This window comes from Falco naumanni, chromosome 1 (genome assembly GCF_017639655.2).
Source record: "Falco naumanni isolate bFalNau1 chromosome 1, bFalNau1.pat, whole genome shotgun sequence".
NCBI classification, from domain to species: Eukaryota; Metazoa; Chordata; class Aves; order Falconiformes; family Falconidae; genus Falco; species Falco naumanni.
The window spans coordinates 41,508,645-41,522,971 of record NC_054054.1 but is presented as its reverse complement, the minus strand read 5'-3'; positions in this window follow the sequence as shown (position 1 = coordinate 41,522,971).

The window sequence follows — 14,327 nt, the reverse complement described above, 5'->3', positions numbered from 1 at the left end:
ATCTAACTCAGTAAAAACAATCCTTAAAAACTTGTGGTCCGTGAGAGAGGGGAGTGGATTCAAGAGACTGACAAAGGTACGCCTTAAAAAAAGAGTCAGAAGCACCTCTCAAACTCCCTAAGCTTCAGTTTCTGGAAAAAGCAGAATTAAATCATTAATCATTTCATAATCACTTCTGTCATAGTCAGGTGATAAAAATATGGCCAACGTGGAACTGTCAAGGACAAGTTATGTTAAAGCAACCTAATTTCCCTCTCTGATAATTTTGCCTCCGTAAATGGAGAAAAAGGGGCAACAGGTCTTAAAAGTTTTTAACATTGCTTTGGTATGTAGCTCTCACACAAATTAGGGAATGTGGCCTATATTTTACGTACAAACCAGAAAATCGCTACGTAAAAACTTGGAGGAGGAGAAGAAAAAGACATCCTTTTGGTTTTCTGTACATGGCAGGATATTTCAGGTGGAAGTCCTACAGAATCTGTTCTGAACTGGGCTGTAGTTAATATTTTCCTTGGTGACTTGACTATGGAGATACAAAGTAATGTGATATAATCTGCAGCTAACAAGTTAGGGAAAAAAAGCTCTGAAAATGCTCTGGAAAACAGAACCAGAATTTTGAGTCACCTTGGTAAATTTGACACAAATTCAAAAACTCTCATGGTGATACGTAGTTAAAAAAAAAATAATACAAGATGCTATAAAGAATGAAGCAAGGGGAATCGTGCAAAAAAAGGAGGCCTTTAGAGGTGTCCCCTCCTCAGCAGACTGGGGCTGAACATAGACAAAATAGAATCAGCATGGATCTGCTGGGAAAAGTCAAATTCCAGCCTGGACAACGTTAGTATAAGGTAATTGTTATTCTCTATTTGTATAGTGTTGGCCTCAGCTGGAATACTGCCCTCATATCTGGGCACTGCAATTACAAATCTAGCCATATTTGAGAGAGCTCAGAGAACTGCCCTGAAAATGAGAAAAAGATAAGGAGCAAGGTTTGAAGGAACCAAGTTTGTTTAGTCTAGAAAGGAGAGGATTAAAGAGGAAAGTTTCAGGTTTTTGCTATATGAGGTATTGGTATACAGATGAGAATCCTCAACATTCTCAAGGAGAAAGGGAGTGAGAACAAATCAGTGTAATTGGCAAAGCCTGCAGTGGTAAAACTAGCAAAAAGCCAAAAGTACAATGATGGCAAAGTTACCCTAACAGTCTGAGGAGGGTCAAAGAACTTCTTTTCTTGGAGAGTTCAAAACAGACTTGGCAAACAGGTCAGAAGTAGATCCAGCTCTTCTTGCTTCTGCCTTGGAGATGACAGCAGGCCTAGATAACCACTCAGTGTTCCTTTAAATGTTATATTTGTTTGGGGAAAAAGGAGGCATGGGAGCACTAAATACCAGATACTGGATGTCCTTATCCTGCATGTCATGTATTCATTGGCATGATGGTATCACAGCGCTGAGCTGGGATCTCAGAGCACACTGAGCTGCAAACATTCAGAGGTTTCTGCTGTTCTGGAGTCAACTTTTCCAGGAAGGCAGTTTAGAATTTTTAGCACTTCTCCAAGGTCTCCATTTATCATTTGCTTTGAAAGCAGCACACACTCTTCTGTGCTGTGGGACTGGGATACTGCATACCTGGACACAAAAGTCAGCTGCAGGCCCCTACACACCACAAAAGTGTTACTTTGAGGAATGTGGCTCCAAGGGACTTCTACCTCTTTGATGGTTCAGTTGTGGGGATGTGGGAGGGACAAGTGTGTCCTGAGTCAGAAAGCTCTGCTCTGTGCCTCTGTACACAGCAGGAAGTAAAATATCCACAAATTCCTGATCATCTACAATGCAAGAAGATCAAAATTTACCTTCCAAGGCAAAATGTCACCCAGGACCGCTATGGTCAATGCAGACCTTGTAGGCTTTTGAAAACCCATCTGCATCTGTGCACAAATGGGTATTTTCCCTTTGGTACTTGATGTAGTAAGAGCTCAAATGTCTAAGATGAAAAGGGACCATGTCTGTTTCTGATATTATAACATCAGGTACATTAACACCTCCAGAAGTTATGCTCTTTTTTTCCCTGATATTGATCAGCTTGAAATGGAGTGAAATATTCGATGTGAGTCAAACCATTCACTCAGCAGTTTCAGGTCTTGAAGTATCATCCTCTCTTGCTGCATGTTCATCATAAGCCCATGCCTTTTCTTTCCCTAGAAAGATTTCTCAGCACACCCAAGATATTACCATTTTAAGTACGTAATCAACACACAATTCATCAGTGCCTCAATAACCCTAAAAGGTATTTATAAAAGCTTGATCTTATTCTGTTTAGTGTAGTGCTTATTTATGTGAGAAATCTTAAATCTAAGAAAGGGAAAGTAATAAATTAAGCCAAGTATTCAATGGAGGTTTTATTGGGAAGATTCTTCTGTAACAAAACATTTGCTCAGATATTCTGTACAAAGTTCACTGCTTGACTGAGACAGCAAGAACTAAAGCATGTCAAAACCCTGAGATTACTGCCTGTGTACTCAGGGCACAGGCAACACACTTTTATTACTATCTCTGCAAACTCCTATTTACATGCTCTCTGTTGAAGATGTCTAGTAGAAAAACAGAAAATTATCCAAACGTGATCTAACTCATGTTTGAGATGTCACAGGAAAGAAAATCACAGCAATCTGGTTTCTCTTCATGATTCAAAACTACATTAAAATATTGATAATATCCCAAATTGAATTCACCTTCTGAACCTCCTACTGCAGAACTCTGCTGGGACTGTTCCCAATCTCTTCACTTTTCTGGCCATGGGAGCAATTGCAACATTTTATGGTTCAGCCCCACCAGAGAAGCTGCTGCCCCTGAGCCTTCTCACACTTTAGCCAGCTTAGCCCCTGCACTAAGCAGAAAGTCACCATCGTTTTAGCAGCACCTTTGCAAGTTCTTCCTTTTCTTTTACTTTGTGGTTTTTCTCTGCAGAGAAACACGCCTCTGGCTAGCAGATCAAGGGCTTCTGTATTTGCAAATGCCTCACTTAGATGTACTAACCTGTTATCTAATGCAGGGGTCAGAAAAGTACAACAGATGTCGATGGAGGTGGATGTTGCAGGGTGGGAGCTGGGACACCTGTTTCAGATTCAATAGGAGCAAAGAGGAGATGGTGCACCAAAACACAATGTGAAGTATAAGCTGATGAGAAGTGAAAAGGATCTAAACTCAAAAATGCAATGTTTCCTGATCCTATTGGATTTCTACCAGCAAATTTTTAATTCAGAAAGAAAACTATCATCTGATACATGTGCTTGAAAGGCTGTTAAATCCTTTAGTGTCAGTGACTCTCCAGCATCCTGTCAATCATGATGACCTTGAGTTTTGAATTGCTTGGAATTTCTTTTTCAAGAACAGGAACATTTACTCTGATTTTGCTATTTCAACATATGCAGAGGAGTCTGTTATGAAGAAATAAGAGTTTCTCTTGCCAAAGAACAGTTATGTTGTCACATTTTGCCAGCAGCTCAGGAAAAAGGGATGGAAAGCCACAGCATATTTTTTTGCACAGATCAAACTGCATAAATGCAACTAGGATGCATTTTGCAATTATTTTTCTGTCCCACAGAAATAGTCAATGGCATAGCCAGATTTCTGCAAAAGTTCTTGAGAGTTTTGGAGATCCACCCCATTTTTTTGCAGTTTAGGCTCTGTAGTTGTGCATACTCTTTTTACTGGTTGTACTTCAAAATAAAAAAAATCCACTATTTTACACCAAGACCAGTTTTCCAAAGAAGGACCTGAAGATCCAGGTAGGCAAAAACCTGAACGTAAGTCTCTTAAGCATGATCTTGTGGCCATAAATGCCCAGCTGCACCCTGGGCTGTGTTAGCCAGAGGGCAGCCAGCAGGTCCAGGGGAACAATCCTTTCCCTCTTCTCCTGCACTTTTGATAAGGTGTCCAGTTTGGGTCATCCAGGTAAAAGAGAGATGTTGAAATGCTGGACTGTTCCTGCATAAATTGTAATCTGTATGTAGATAAAATTGTGTGTTGCACAAATTAAGGAACTTTTAGCTCAAATTCTTCCTGGCACAGAAAGGAAATTTAAGCCAATGTGAAAACTACAGTTTTTTTGAGCTGGTCTCTTAAAAAATTGCCTGCTTTGGTGCCATGAAATGCATCAGGAGAAATCCTCCACTCTTAAAGGTCCCTTGTCAGGGCAGGGGCACTCGCTCATTTAGAGCAGCACACAGCTAGATCAAGCCTTTCTGATGTGTCTGGGAGTGGGGCATCACTAAGTCATTTCCCTTAAATATCTGTAGTTCTTCCAAAGGGCAAACGCTTCCTCATTTTGCCGTAGCACAATCTCCTTTTTGTTCTGACTGAAAGTCACCTGCCATCACTTCTTCATGCAGCCTGGAAAAGGGTAATGCTTCATGGCTCTCAAACACAGCCGTCCCTTTAATCTACGTAGATATTTCAGGAGATGAAAAGCTGTTGATGTCCTAATTATCTTTTCAGCCATGCATGCACAGTGGAAAAACTCCAGAAAAGTATACAAGAGCTATGCAGGCTACAAAGAAAATCCAAATTCAAACATTTCAGATCCCCAGGCAGTGGGGATAAGCAACTCTACTCACTGAGCAAGGATGTTCTGCTGGTCGATCCAAAAACCCAGAGACTGTAGTTGCAATATATTTTGCAGAAGAATACCACCTCAAAGAAAGTCTTGAGCTGTTGAAACATGCCACAGGAAGAATAAGAAGGAATTGCATGAACAAAGTTCAGTAAAACATGTTTTCTCCAAAGACTGGAGCTATGTTTGAAGTATAAGCTAGACTGTGCTCTGGGCAGATAATTCTTATGTTAAGAAACTACTCGCTTCCTACACAAAAGTTTCCAAGGGTATATCTAAGTGGTCTTTTGAGGGGCAAGTCTGGCAGTGCTCTGAATCAACTACCAGTGATGCAAATAGTCCTCGGCTTAGACTAAAATCCTTCACTTCCTATCAAGAGTTATTAGAGGAGGCTCTGCAATGTATCTGCAGCTATATGGCTTCCATCTGTTAGACCAGTTCTGACTTCTCATTCCATATCTGCTTGTGGAATATTATTTTCTCTAAAATCCAAATTATTCCAATTTTTTTAAAAAAATTTGAATATCTGCAATGAGTCTCCTAAAGTATCATTGCAATCCAAAATTTTGAAAGGAAGACCGAGAAAAGTTTTTTATGGAGGAGTTAATGAAAAATAATTAGTTTTCAGTATTTTTTTCATAGAATAACTTATTTTTTAATTATAAAGTGTTATCATTGCTTTCCACTTATTTTCAGACCACAAATAAAAAGTTTTTTGCCAACATTCATTTAAACTGGTTCAAAGGAATAATCACAGGATGGCTGAGATTGGAAGGGACCTCTGGATATCATCAGGTCCAGACATCCTGCTCAGGCAGGACCACCCAGAGCCAGTTACCCAGGACCACATCCAGACAGATTTTTAATCTCTCCAAGGATGGAGACTCCACAGCCTCCCTAGGCAACCTGTATCACTGCTCGGTCACCCTCACAGTAAAAAAGTGCTCAGAGGGACCCTCCTGCGTCTCAGCTTGTGCCCACGGCCCCTGCTTCCATCACTGGGCACCACAGAAAGCAGGTTCCACCCTAAAGTTACCTTTCAAACTTTAATGTAACCGAAGTTCAATCCCAAAGAGACCTGAGTTGAAACTGGTGCAACTTGCAGAAATCTTTTTTCTACTTTTGTTTGTGAATTTCATAAGTGTTGTTCTGAACAGAACTGATATTTCTACTGCTCTGGTGTCACCATCTTTCTTACTGTACTCACTGTAATACCACTTTTTTGGCTTCTCAGGGAATGACAGTTTCCTGTACTTTTATTATTTTTGTGTCTACAAGTTCTAAAAGCCACAAAAATGATTTTTCAAGTTCTTTGTGTTTAAATTAAACCTGAATTTTTACTTTAAAATCCCTCCCATCACATAATGTCTTCCATTTTTTACTAAGTTTCACTGGTTTTTTTATTATTTTCTAAATATATCACTGCAATTTCCAGAGAATTTCCCTTTTCCTTTAAATAATTTCTACTATGACAGGTTATAAATTATGTCCTAGGATCACTGCCTTCCCAACACCCCAGCAATCCATCTGCATTTCTAATGCACTCAGCACAATAACCAAATGCCAGCCAGGCATTTAACCTTGTCACTTTACCTGAAATTAGATATTCAAATATTTTTTTCTCTTTGTTTTTTATTATTTTGATTTATTAGTGAAACCTTCTGGTTGCAAGTTGCTATTCCCAGGACTGGCTCTGAAGGTGTTTTAAAAGCACAGAAGATGGAAAGGGGGAATTTTCTGCCCCAGAAAGATTTTGCTGGAGATTGTCCATGTGCAAATAATTGGTATTAGGGCCAGACTTGATTTAAATTGGTCTCTTCATTATTTCAGACGTGCATTTAAAAAGCTCCTGAATCATTTAATTTATTTTATCGCTTTAGAAGACAGATACGTTACAGGTTATCTAACCCTTTGGCTAGATCCATATAGAAATATAATGATCTCTTACTGCATACAAAATCCTGACAGGCACAGGACTGACAGAGAACCTGCCGTAGGTCCCTTCAATCAAAGTGGTCACAAGTTCTTGAATGACACAAGGAACAAGGAAGGGTCTTTCTCCTTTTAATTTTCCTTCTATTTTTTGATTTTGTGGTCTCATATGCAAAGACTATTAAAAACAGGGATATGTTTCTCCTTGCCAAACAAGAGATCTGTAGATATATTCTGTCAAGGCCTCAGTAGGATGCTGTTAATAAACAGCTGTCTATTTGAAATTGTCATGTCAGCTCATTTTCCTCATCGGTCACCAGTCTTCTCTACATTTGTTTATTTGCTGGTATGCTGCAAATCTTTTTACAATGCTTCTCTCACAGAAGACCTTTTATAAGTCTGTTACGAGAGCAAGTCTTTCCATATAGAGAGGCCATTTCATCTTTGCCATTGAACTCTCGAGACATAATTCTGTCCTACAGCATTAAGTAGCTCTTTAGAGCCTATCAAGATGATTGACATCATTACCCTTATATTGACTTGGTTTAGATTCCTTTAACTCAAAAAGGATGTTGATTCTTTCTGCCTAAACCTTGAGCATCATTTTATGAAGTTCTTTTATTCACATGAAATTGCAAGTTTTGCCTATTTTCATAGAGTACAGGTACCTCTGGTGAAGGACTTGGACTCAGCGTGAATGTAGTCTATGTTACTAAAAAAAACATATTACTGTAGGCCTACAATTAAGACTGTCAACTGCAATATGCAAGCACTTTTCTCCCCAACCTTGAAAGCTTTGCTAGACTGTTTCTGCCAACTTAAGAGGATCAAATCATAATCTCACTGAAAACACATGAAGCTTGACATGATCAAAGGCCAAGGCTTCTCACTTGTACTTCGAAGAATGGGCAAGTTAGGTATTCTCTTTTTGTAGTTTTTATATCCCTAAACTGTACGCTCTGTCCATCAAGGTGCTCTCAGGAGTAACATAACTTGCACAGATTTGAATGCAATTTCCAGAAATACTCACAAGAGGCCAATTTCCCTCCTGTGAAGGCACTAAGGTACAACAAAAAGTACAGTCACAATATGAATATATGCAGCTTCCTTGCCAAAAATTACCCGGTAAGTACTTTTGGCAAAAGGGCATCATTTTCCTAAGTGGTCGGTATAGCACAGAGCACAATGAAGCCTTGCTTTGTTGCTAGCACTTAGACCTTGTCATGTGAATACAGAGGTGAAAGTGCAGGGAAAGTCCATACCTGGTTATATTTTATTTTAGAAAACCAGGGGTGCACGGGGTAACAAAAGTCATTGTCTAAAATCTCCCAGTTTCACTTGGCAGTAACATCCACCATGCATTTCATAAAAAACTGCCTGCTTCAGTAATTTTGATATCTACAAGTGAGCCAACGCGAAAAGTCTGTAGTGCAGCTTGAGGCTATGTAAGTCACATAGGACATGCAGGCACTTAAACCCAAGTAGGCAAATTATGGATCCTTACTTTATTACTTTTCCTGAAACCCAACTGTGCATCTTATTTATTTTCAGGGCTGCCACCATGCTTCGTTCAACAGGATGCTTTGGACTTAAGCTCTGTACATTTCCTGGCTATATTGCTAGTAGCCCTTCACAAAGCCTAAGGAGGAAACTTTTGTCCCCTCCTTCACCACTGTACACAGATTTCTTACTACTGGCACCCACTCCTACAGTTGCTATATCCCAAATGGAGTTTTTGCTAGGCTGGGTAGAACAGGCGGATCTGTGTCTTGCTATCCATCTGCACTTGTGCCAAAGCAAATTAGGACTTTGCTCGGGTCCTTGATAGCCCTTATAATACTCTCTTCCTGCTAATTCCCTGCATGTGCAAACCGATCTGTAGCACAGAGAAGCCTGACACTGAAATCTCTAGTTAATGCGCCTGTCCCCAGTATGTTATGTCTCCTGTCAGGGTGAGAATGAAAAGCTTCGTGAGCCTTCATCATTTGTATCAGTGTTGCAGCAATGGCATCAGGATTTCATCCAAAGAATTGCCTGCTGAATAAATCGAGAAGCTTCTCTGACAGCTATCAAGAGCAAGCTTTAGGGGGAGGATCAGAGCTGAGCTAGGTCAGCTTCAAGGCTCTGAGCAGCTTTACGCTACTGGAGCTATTATGCATTTTCACCCTCCCAACTCTTCCTTGCTCTCAGCCCTCCCCCATGTACTGCTGCTGTTCTAAGTCCCTGCAATTAAAATACTGCCATCAATACTCTTCATCAGCCAAGCATTTCTTCTGCTAAGTGAGGCCACTGGGGGCTTCATTCCTGGTTTCTTCATGCTCTTCCCTCTTCCAATGTGCTTGGTTTTGTTCAGAGATGTTTTTTTCTGGAACAGGGAATAGAAAGGGATGACCTGTCTTTGATACGGGCATTTTTGCATCCATCTGATTTTTTCAGTAACCTCCAGACAGTCTGCTCCTTAAAAGCATATGCATACATCTTGTACACAATTTTCTCAGAGTATTTCTTTCTGCCATCATTTACAATAGTCAAAGACCCTCAAGTTGAAAGACATCTGTAAGGCAAAGGCTCTGCCACAGAGAGAGAAGAACATCAGAGAGATTAGATTAAAGGAGGACATACTGAGGCTAAAAAAGCATTTGAAAGCCAGAGCAGAATGTGTGTGAACAAAAGAACAATACATACAGCTAACAGCATGCTCAGCATGTTAGTTCTTAGTCACTTATGTCTACAGCAGCATTTATCAAAAAACCACCCCCAACAACAACTCATATTTCTCCAAACTTCCCCCTCTTTAAATCCCAGTCACACACACTTTTGCTGTGCACCAGGATTCATTATTCACTGCATTGTCATTGCTTGTTGTTAACTGAATTCTGACCTTTTCTTTTAATTCAAGGAAATTCCTGCTGCAGACTAGGAAAAAAAGCACCTATTCTAGCAGATGACTCATTTCTTTGCTGTCACATCAGCTACCATAGCACATTTAACTTCAAAATATTACTAGGATGAGGGATGAGAAAGGAAAGAGGCAGATCATAAGGTCATTAGTAACTCATGTTCTAGGTAGGAACAGGTGAATGCCATGAGAGTAAAGGTAAAGAAGGGACATAAAAAGGTTCACTGAAGAAAATTGAAAGGGTTAGCAGTAAGAAATGACTGGTCACCGTTGCAGGAGATCACAAAGTACAAAAAACCAAATAGACATGTTTAATAGAGGGAACTAGTGAGACAACCTATAGTAACAACTTTTTCCCATGTCCAAAGAGATCAATGCCTAGCTGAAACCCTTTGGACAGCACAGATATATACTTAGATTATACTTAGGAGGAAGATTATGAAACTCAACTACAAGCCAAACTGGAAATGTACCAAAAGTAATGAAAAGATTGAGATCAACACTAAAACATCTTATTTTACAGAACCTTTCCAATACGTGAGAACCAGCTCACTCCCCCTTCCATTTTCAGCTGTGGACTTCCTAAGCACTATCTGGAAATTCATGAAAGATTATGAGCTTCTAGAAGCAAGGAAATGATACTGAGTATTAATCAGAACTATACCCTTCTGACACTGGAAAGACAGAGGAGAAGACATTTTGGTTCCTGGCACTAGAATTATATTCCTTTCTTATTTCCAAGAACCTGTATGTAGAGAAAGGAAGAGGTTTTCTTGTTGGATGTGGGCTCTATCCTACCAAACTCACAAAAACATAAAATGTAAGACTGAAGTGTGATTGTGATCCCAGTGAGAAGTTTAGGGCTATGGTCATATTGTGAAGTATGAAGATAAATTAGCCATACCACTATCCAGAACATTTAGATGAAAAAGTAAATATTTAAGTCATTTCTCCCACTTGATAACAAAAGGACAGTATATATTGGGGGTGGGGGGTGTTACCAATGAGATTTTAAAAATGCCCACTGTACAAACCACAAGGGGAAAAAAAAGGTGTGAAGACATCACTGAGAAAAGGTGATGGAGTTTTAGAAGAACTAAATCACGATCTATAAGTTTGACTGAATCAGAGACAAAAGTCACACCCTTTCGAAATATACAGCCAATTCTCTTAACATGACTGGCCTGTCACAAGATAAGGTCTATCTTCAGACATCACATGCTATGGATTGATCTCGTTAAACCCTGCTTTCCCTCCCTGGTATCTTTTAGGCCTTTAATCATGCAGAAGAAAGTTTAATAAAACTCTGATATTCCCTCAAAACTCCCATTCAAGCTTATTCCCAAACTGCAGTCCATGTGATCTCATCTTCCTCTGCTTTATTAGCAAAATTTCAGTTCTTCCACTAAGCATACTCACAGACCTAAAATGTTTCTTTTGACACCAAAAGTTCCTTTGCTAGTGGCTGTTCAGTGACATTTTATTCATTAAAACAACAAAAATAGCTTACAACCAGGCCTCCTGAAGCTGGCACTGGAGTTAAATCAATCTCTGAACAGAAACAGCCTTACACAGAAAAAAGTTTTCATGTCAAAAACCAACTTTACAATGTTTTAAAGTGTTTGCCTACCAACATTTATAGATGTCATTTGAACTTCTTTATGAGAATATGTATAATGTATGCATTAGTATCAATATTTACTGCATAATATACCAAAATAGCAAATTAAAGCTCATTAATTCAACTACACAGGCAAATAAGGTTGGTCCCAACAGCCTTGACTTGACAAAAACCTGCAATCTGTCAACATAGATCCTTCCTTCATCAGGAAATTTTGTCTAATACAAAAATGAAGTCAAGCTAACAATGTTATTCCTGAAAAGCTCAGTCTGGATAATCGGTATCATATACACACTACGGCACAAGCAGCAAGGTAATTTCTACACATCCTTATAAAACACTTCAGACCTGGGACATGAGGCAGAAGGTGAGCACATCCATGACAGCTTGGACCTACCAAAGCCTGTGCAGAAAAGTAAAAGGACAGAAGTGTTTTTCCAGCTGAGCAAAACACAACCAGCTGAAGCAGAAAGCGTCAGAAAGGACACCATCCACTACGGCAGAGATCTGTGCAGGTCTTTTTGTGGACTTCAGTGCTTCTGGGAACAGGTCAACACAGCTTTGAGATTGGGACAGGTCAAAACCACAGTACAAGGTAGTCTTTCAGAGTATAGCTCTCACGCTGCCTTCACTTCTTTCTTCTGTTTCTGTTCATCTCTTCACCTTCCATCTTTCCCTTGTAGACTTTCCAGTTTCTGTTGTTTCAAAAGAGTTCTGCTTAATTAACTAATGTTTGCAAAGGAGTGTACATGGTAAGTGGCTATTACAACTTTTTGGCCAAAAAGCCTGATTAAGATTCAAAGCACAACCAGAACAGAACAGTGCAAATGATAATACTGGATACAAGTTGCAAAATAAATTCTAAAAATTGTCTCAAAATTATTTTCTGCATCTCTTTTTTCTGTCACTAACTCCATTCAGTAAAGGCTAGCATACTGCTTACTGGTATAGTTTTCACCTATTCAGAGCAAGCAGTTAGCCAAAGTGTAAGATTATCTGATAAGTGTAATTACCAGGTAGATAATTAACCTAACAGCTACTTGCTGCTGTAAACCCTTTCCTGTTGGAACAGTCCTTCTGGGGCAGGCTTTTTCATTGGTATACAAAGAATCAGGTAGGTCAAAACCCTAAACTGATATAAAATCATTGTCTCTCATTGAGTTCAGACTCGTACTGACTGATACCAGCAGAAGAACTGCTACATTCTATTTTCCAGTACCAAGTAAGAAATAGAAAAATTTGCATCATCTGTCAGATCATAAAAGTTTCAACTTCTTTTTTTTTTTCCCCCCCTCTATGACTTAAAAATTTATTAATTCGGCACACTAATAATGCCATTCCAAATTAGGTGTTTTTTCTGCAATTGACCCATGCTGAAATTCCAAAGGTAATATGCTCAGAAGTTTTGACTGACATCCTTTTGTCTTGGATTCTATTTTAAATTACTGTGAATAGAAGAACAGGAGAACACAGCTTGAAGAAACTGAATGGATACATGACAAATGAAATAACTCTCAAAGGTCTTTTCAAAAGAGAAGTTAATCTTTACAGGATGCAACTATTCCTTATGACCTTGAATTAAATTACCCCTGTTTCCATGGGAAGCTTATACTTTAGACTCAATCATCCTTGGCTGCCTTTACCTTTATTTACAATAGCACTTGGTGCTTCAATCAAGTTCCCATTATATGTTCAAGTGCTGTAGCACCATATAATAAAGAGCAGAATTATTTGAGAGGCTGCAGAAAAATTTCAGGATAATGCATTTAAGAATAATCTGTGAATGTCTATATTTAATATAAATGGCTTTTACAGTGGCTAAGCATAGACACATATCTAAATACCTAATGAACATTAGTGATGGGGTTGCCATTTCTCTTTAAAATTATTCTCAGATATTGTAATTGCAGTGTTTTTCTTACCCTCTGCCTTGCACAAATTAATCAACTTATTTCTTTCTCCCTTTGATTCTACTAAGCAGAAGTGAATTTAACACTTCTGATAATTCAGGAGCAATCTTCTCCAAGACAGATACAGACTTGGAGTATTTTTTTCATCCAGGAAGATCTGAAAAGATCTGAAAGATCAGAAAAGATCATCTGAAAAGATCATGGATCTGAAAGAAGTTTGCATCCTGGTGTTTTTACAGTTGCTTTCACATGACTATTTCTGTTGCTGACACTACCTGAATGACTAGATTTCCAGCTAACTCCCTCTGGGACATCATTATGTCCCAGTGATTATAAATCAGTCACATTTTAAGCACTGTAGAGACTCCTCTCTGGTCCTAAGTATGTCAGAGGGAGCTGGCAGGTGTGTATGCAGGCATGAATAAATCCATCTGTAAAGGTGAAGAAAACTGAAGAATTGGTTTACAGAAAAAAGAACTATAACAAGTATTTATACAGAGCATTTTTTCAAAATGCCCTCAAACTTGGACTTCTTCCATTGAACCCCAGTGAAGACAAGGACCTCTTTCATATTGGATGAAGCAAGGCTCTGGGGATGCTTCAACCTGATAGAAGGGTAACAACCTATTGCTCGCCTAGAGAAAATAGAAACATCTTAGCAGAATATCTTCAAATGCCAAGTGAAGAGAACATGGGGGTTTTCAAAAATAGCATTGGCAATAGCTGCACTGTCCCCAGACTTTGGTTATAACTTTCCCCAGCTTGAGGACTGACCAGACAAATACAGAGATAATGCTGAAATCTTGTGATGAATTCTGATATATATTATTACTATAATTTTACATACAATGTAATTTTCATGACAACATTAGCACAAGTATTGAGATTAACAAAAGACTGGGGGTTTGAGACAGTTCTGTCTGAGAGTTCTCACTCACACCATAATTGGGAGCACATCGTAACAGAGCAAGTCAGCCCCCTGAACAGCCAAGAGATTTCATGTTTGTCAAGCTCACTTGATTCAAGCTATGTGGGATTTGCAAAAGCACAGGAATAATTGTCAGGTCCCTACCTGCCAAGGAGAAAATGAGTCATCATTAACTCGTTCAGTCCTGAAAGAAAAGGGACAAAAATTAAGACTAGAAAGATGAATTGAATCCTACAAGGCAATAAAACAATGTGTTCAGTAATAATCTTTCTAGATTTAAGGAAAATGCATCAGAGGTGCAAGCAGTTTGCATAGACATCAACGAAAAGCAACAAAATCTTGAAAAAAAAACGTAAAACCTGTCCTTGGACAACATTAACACTTTTTTGATGCAGCTGAAACCAATGTAATTTATTCTGCAGTCTG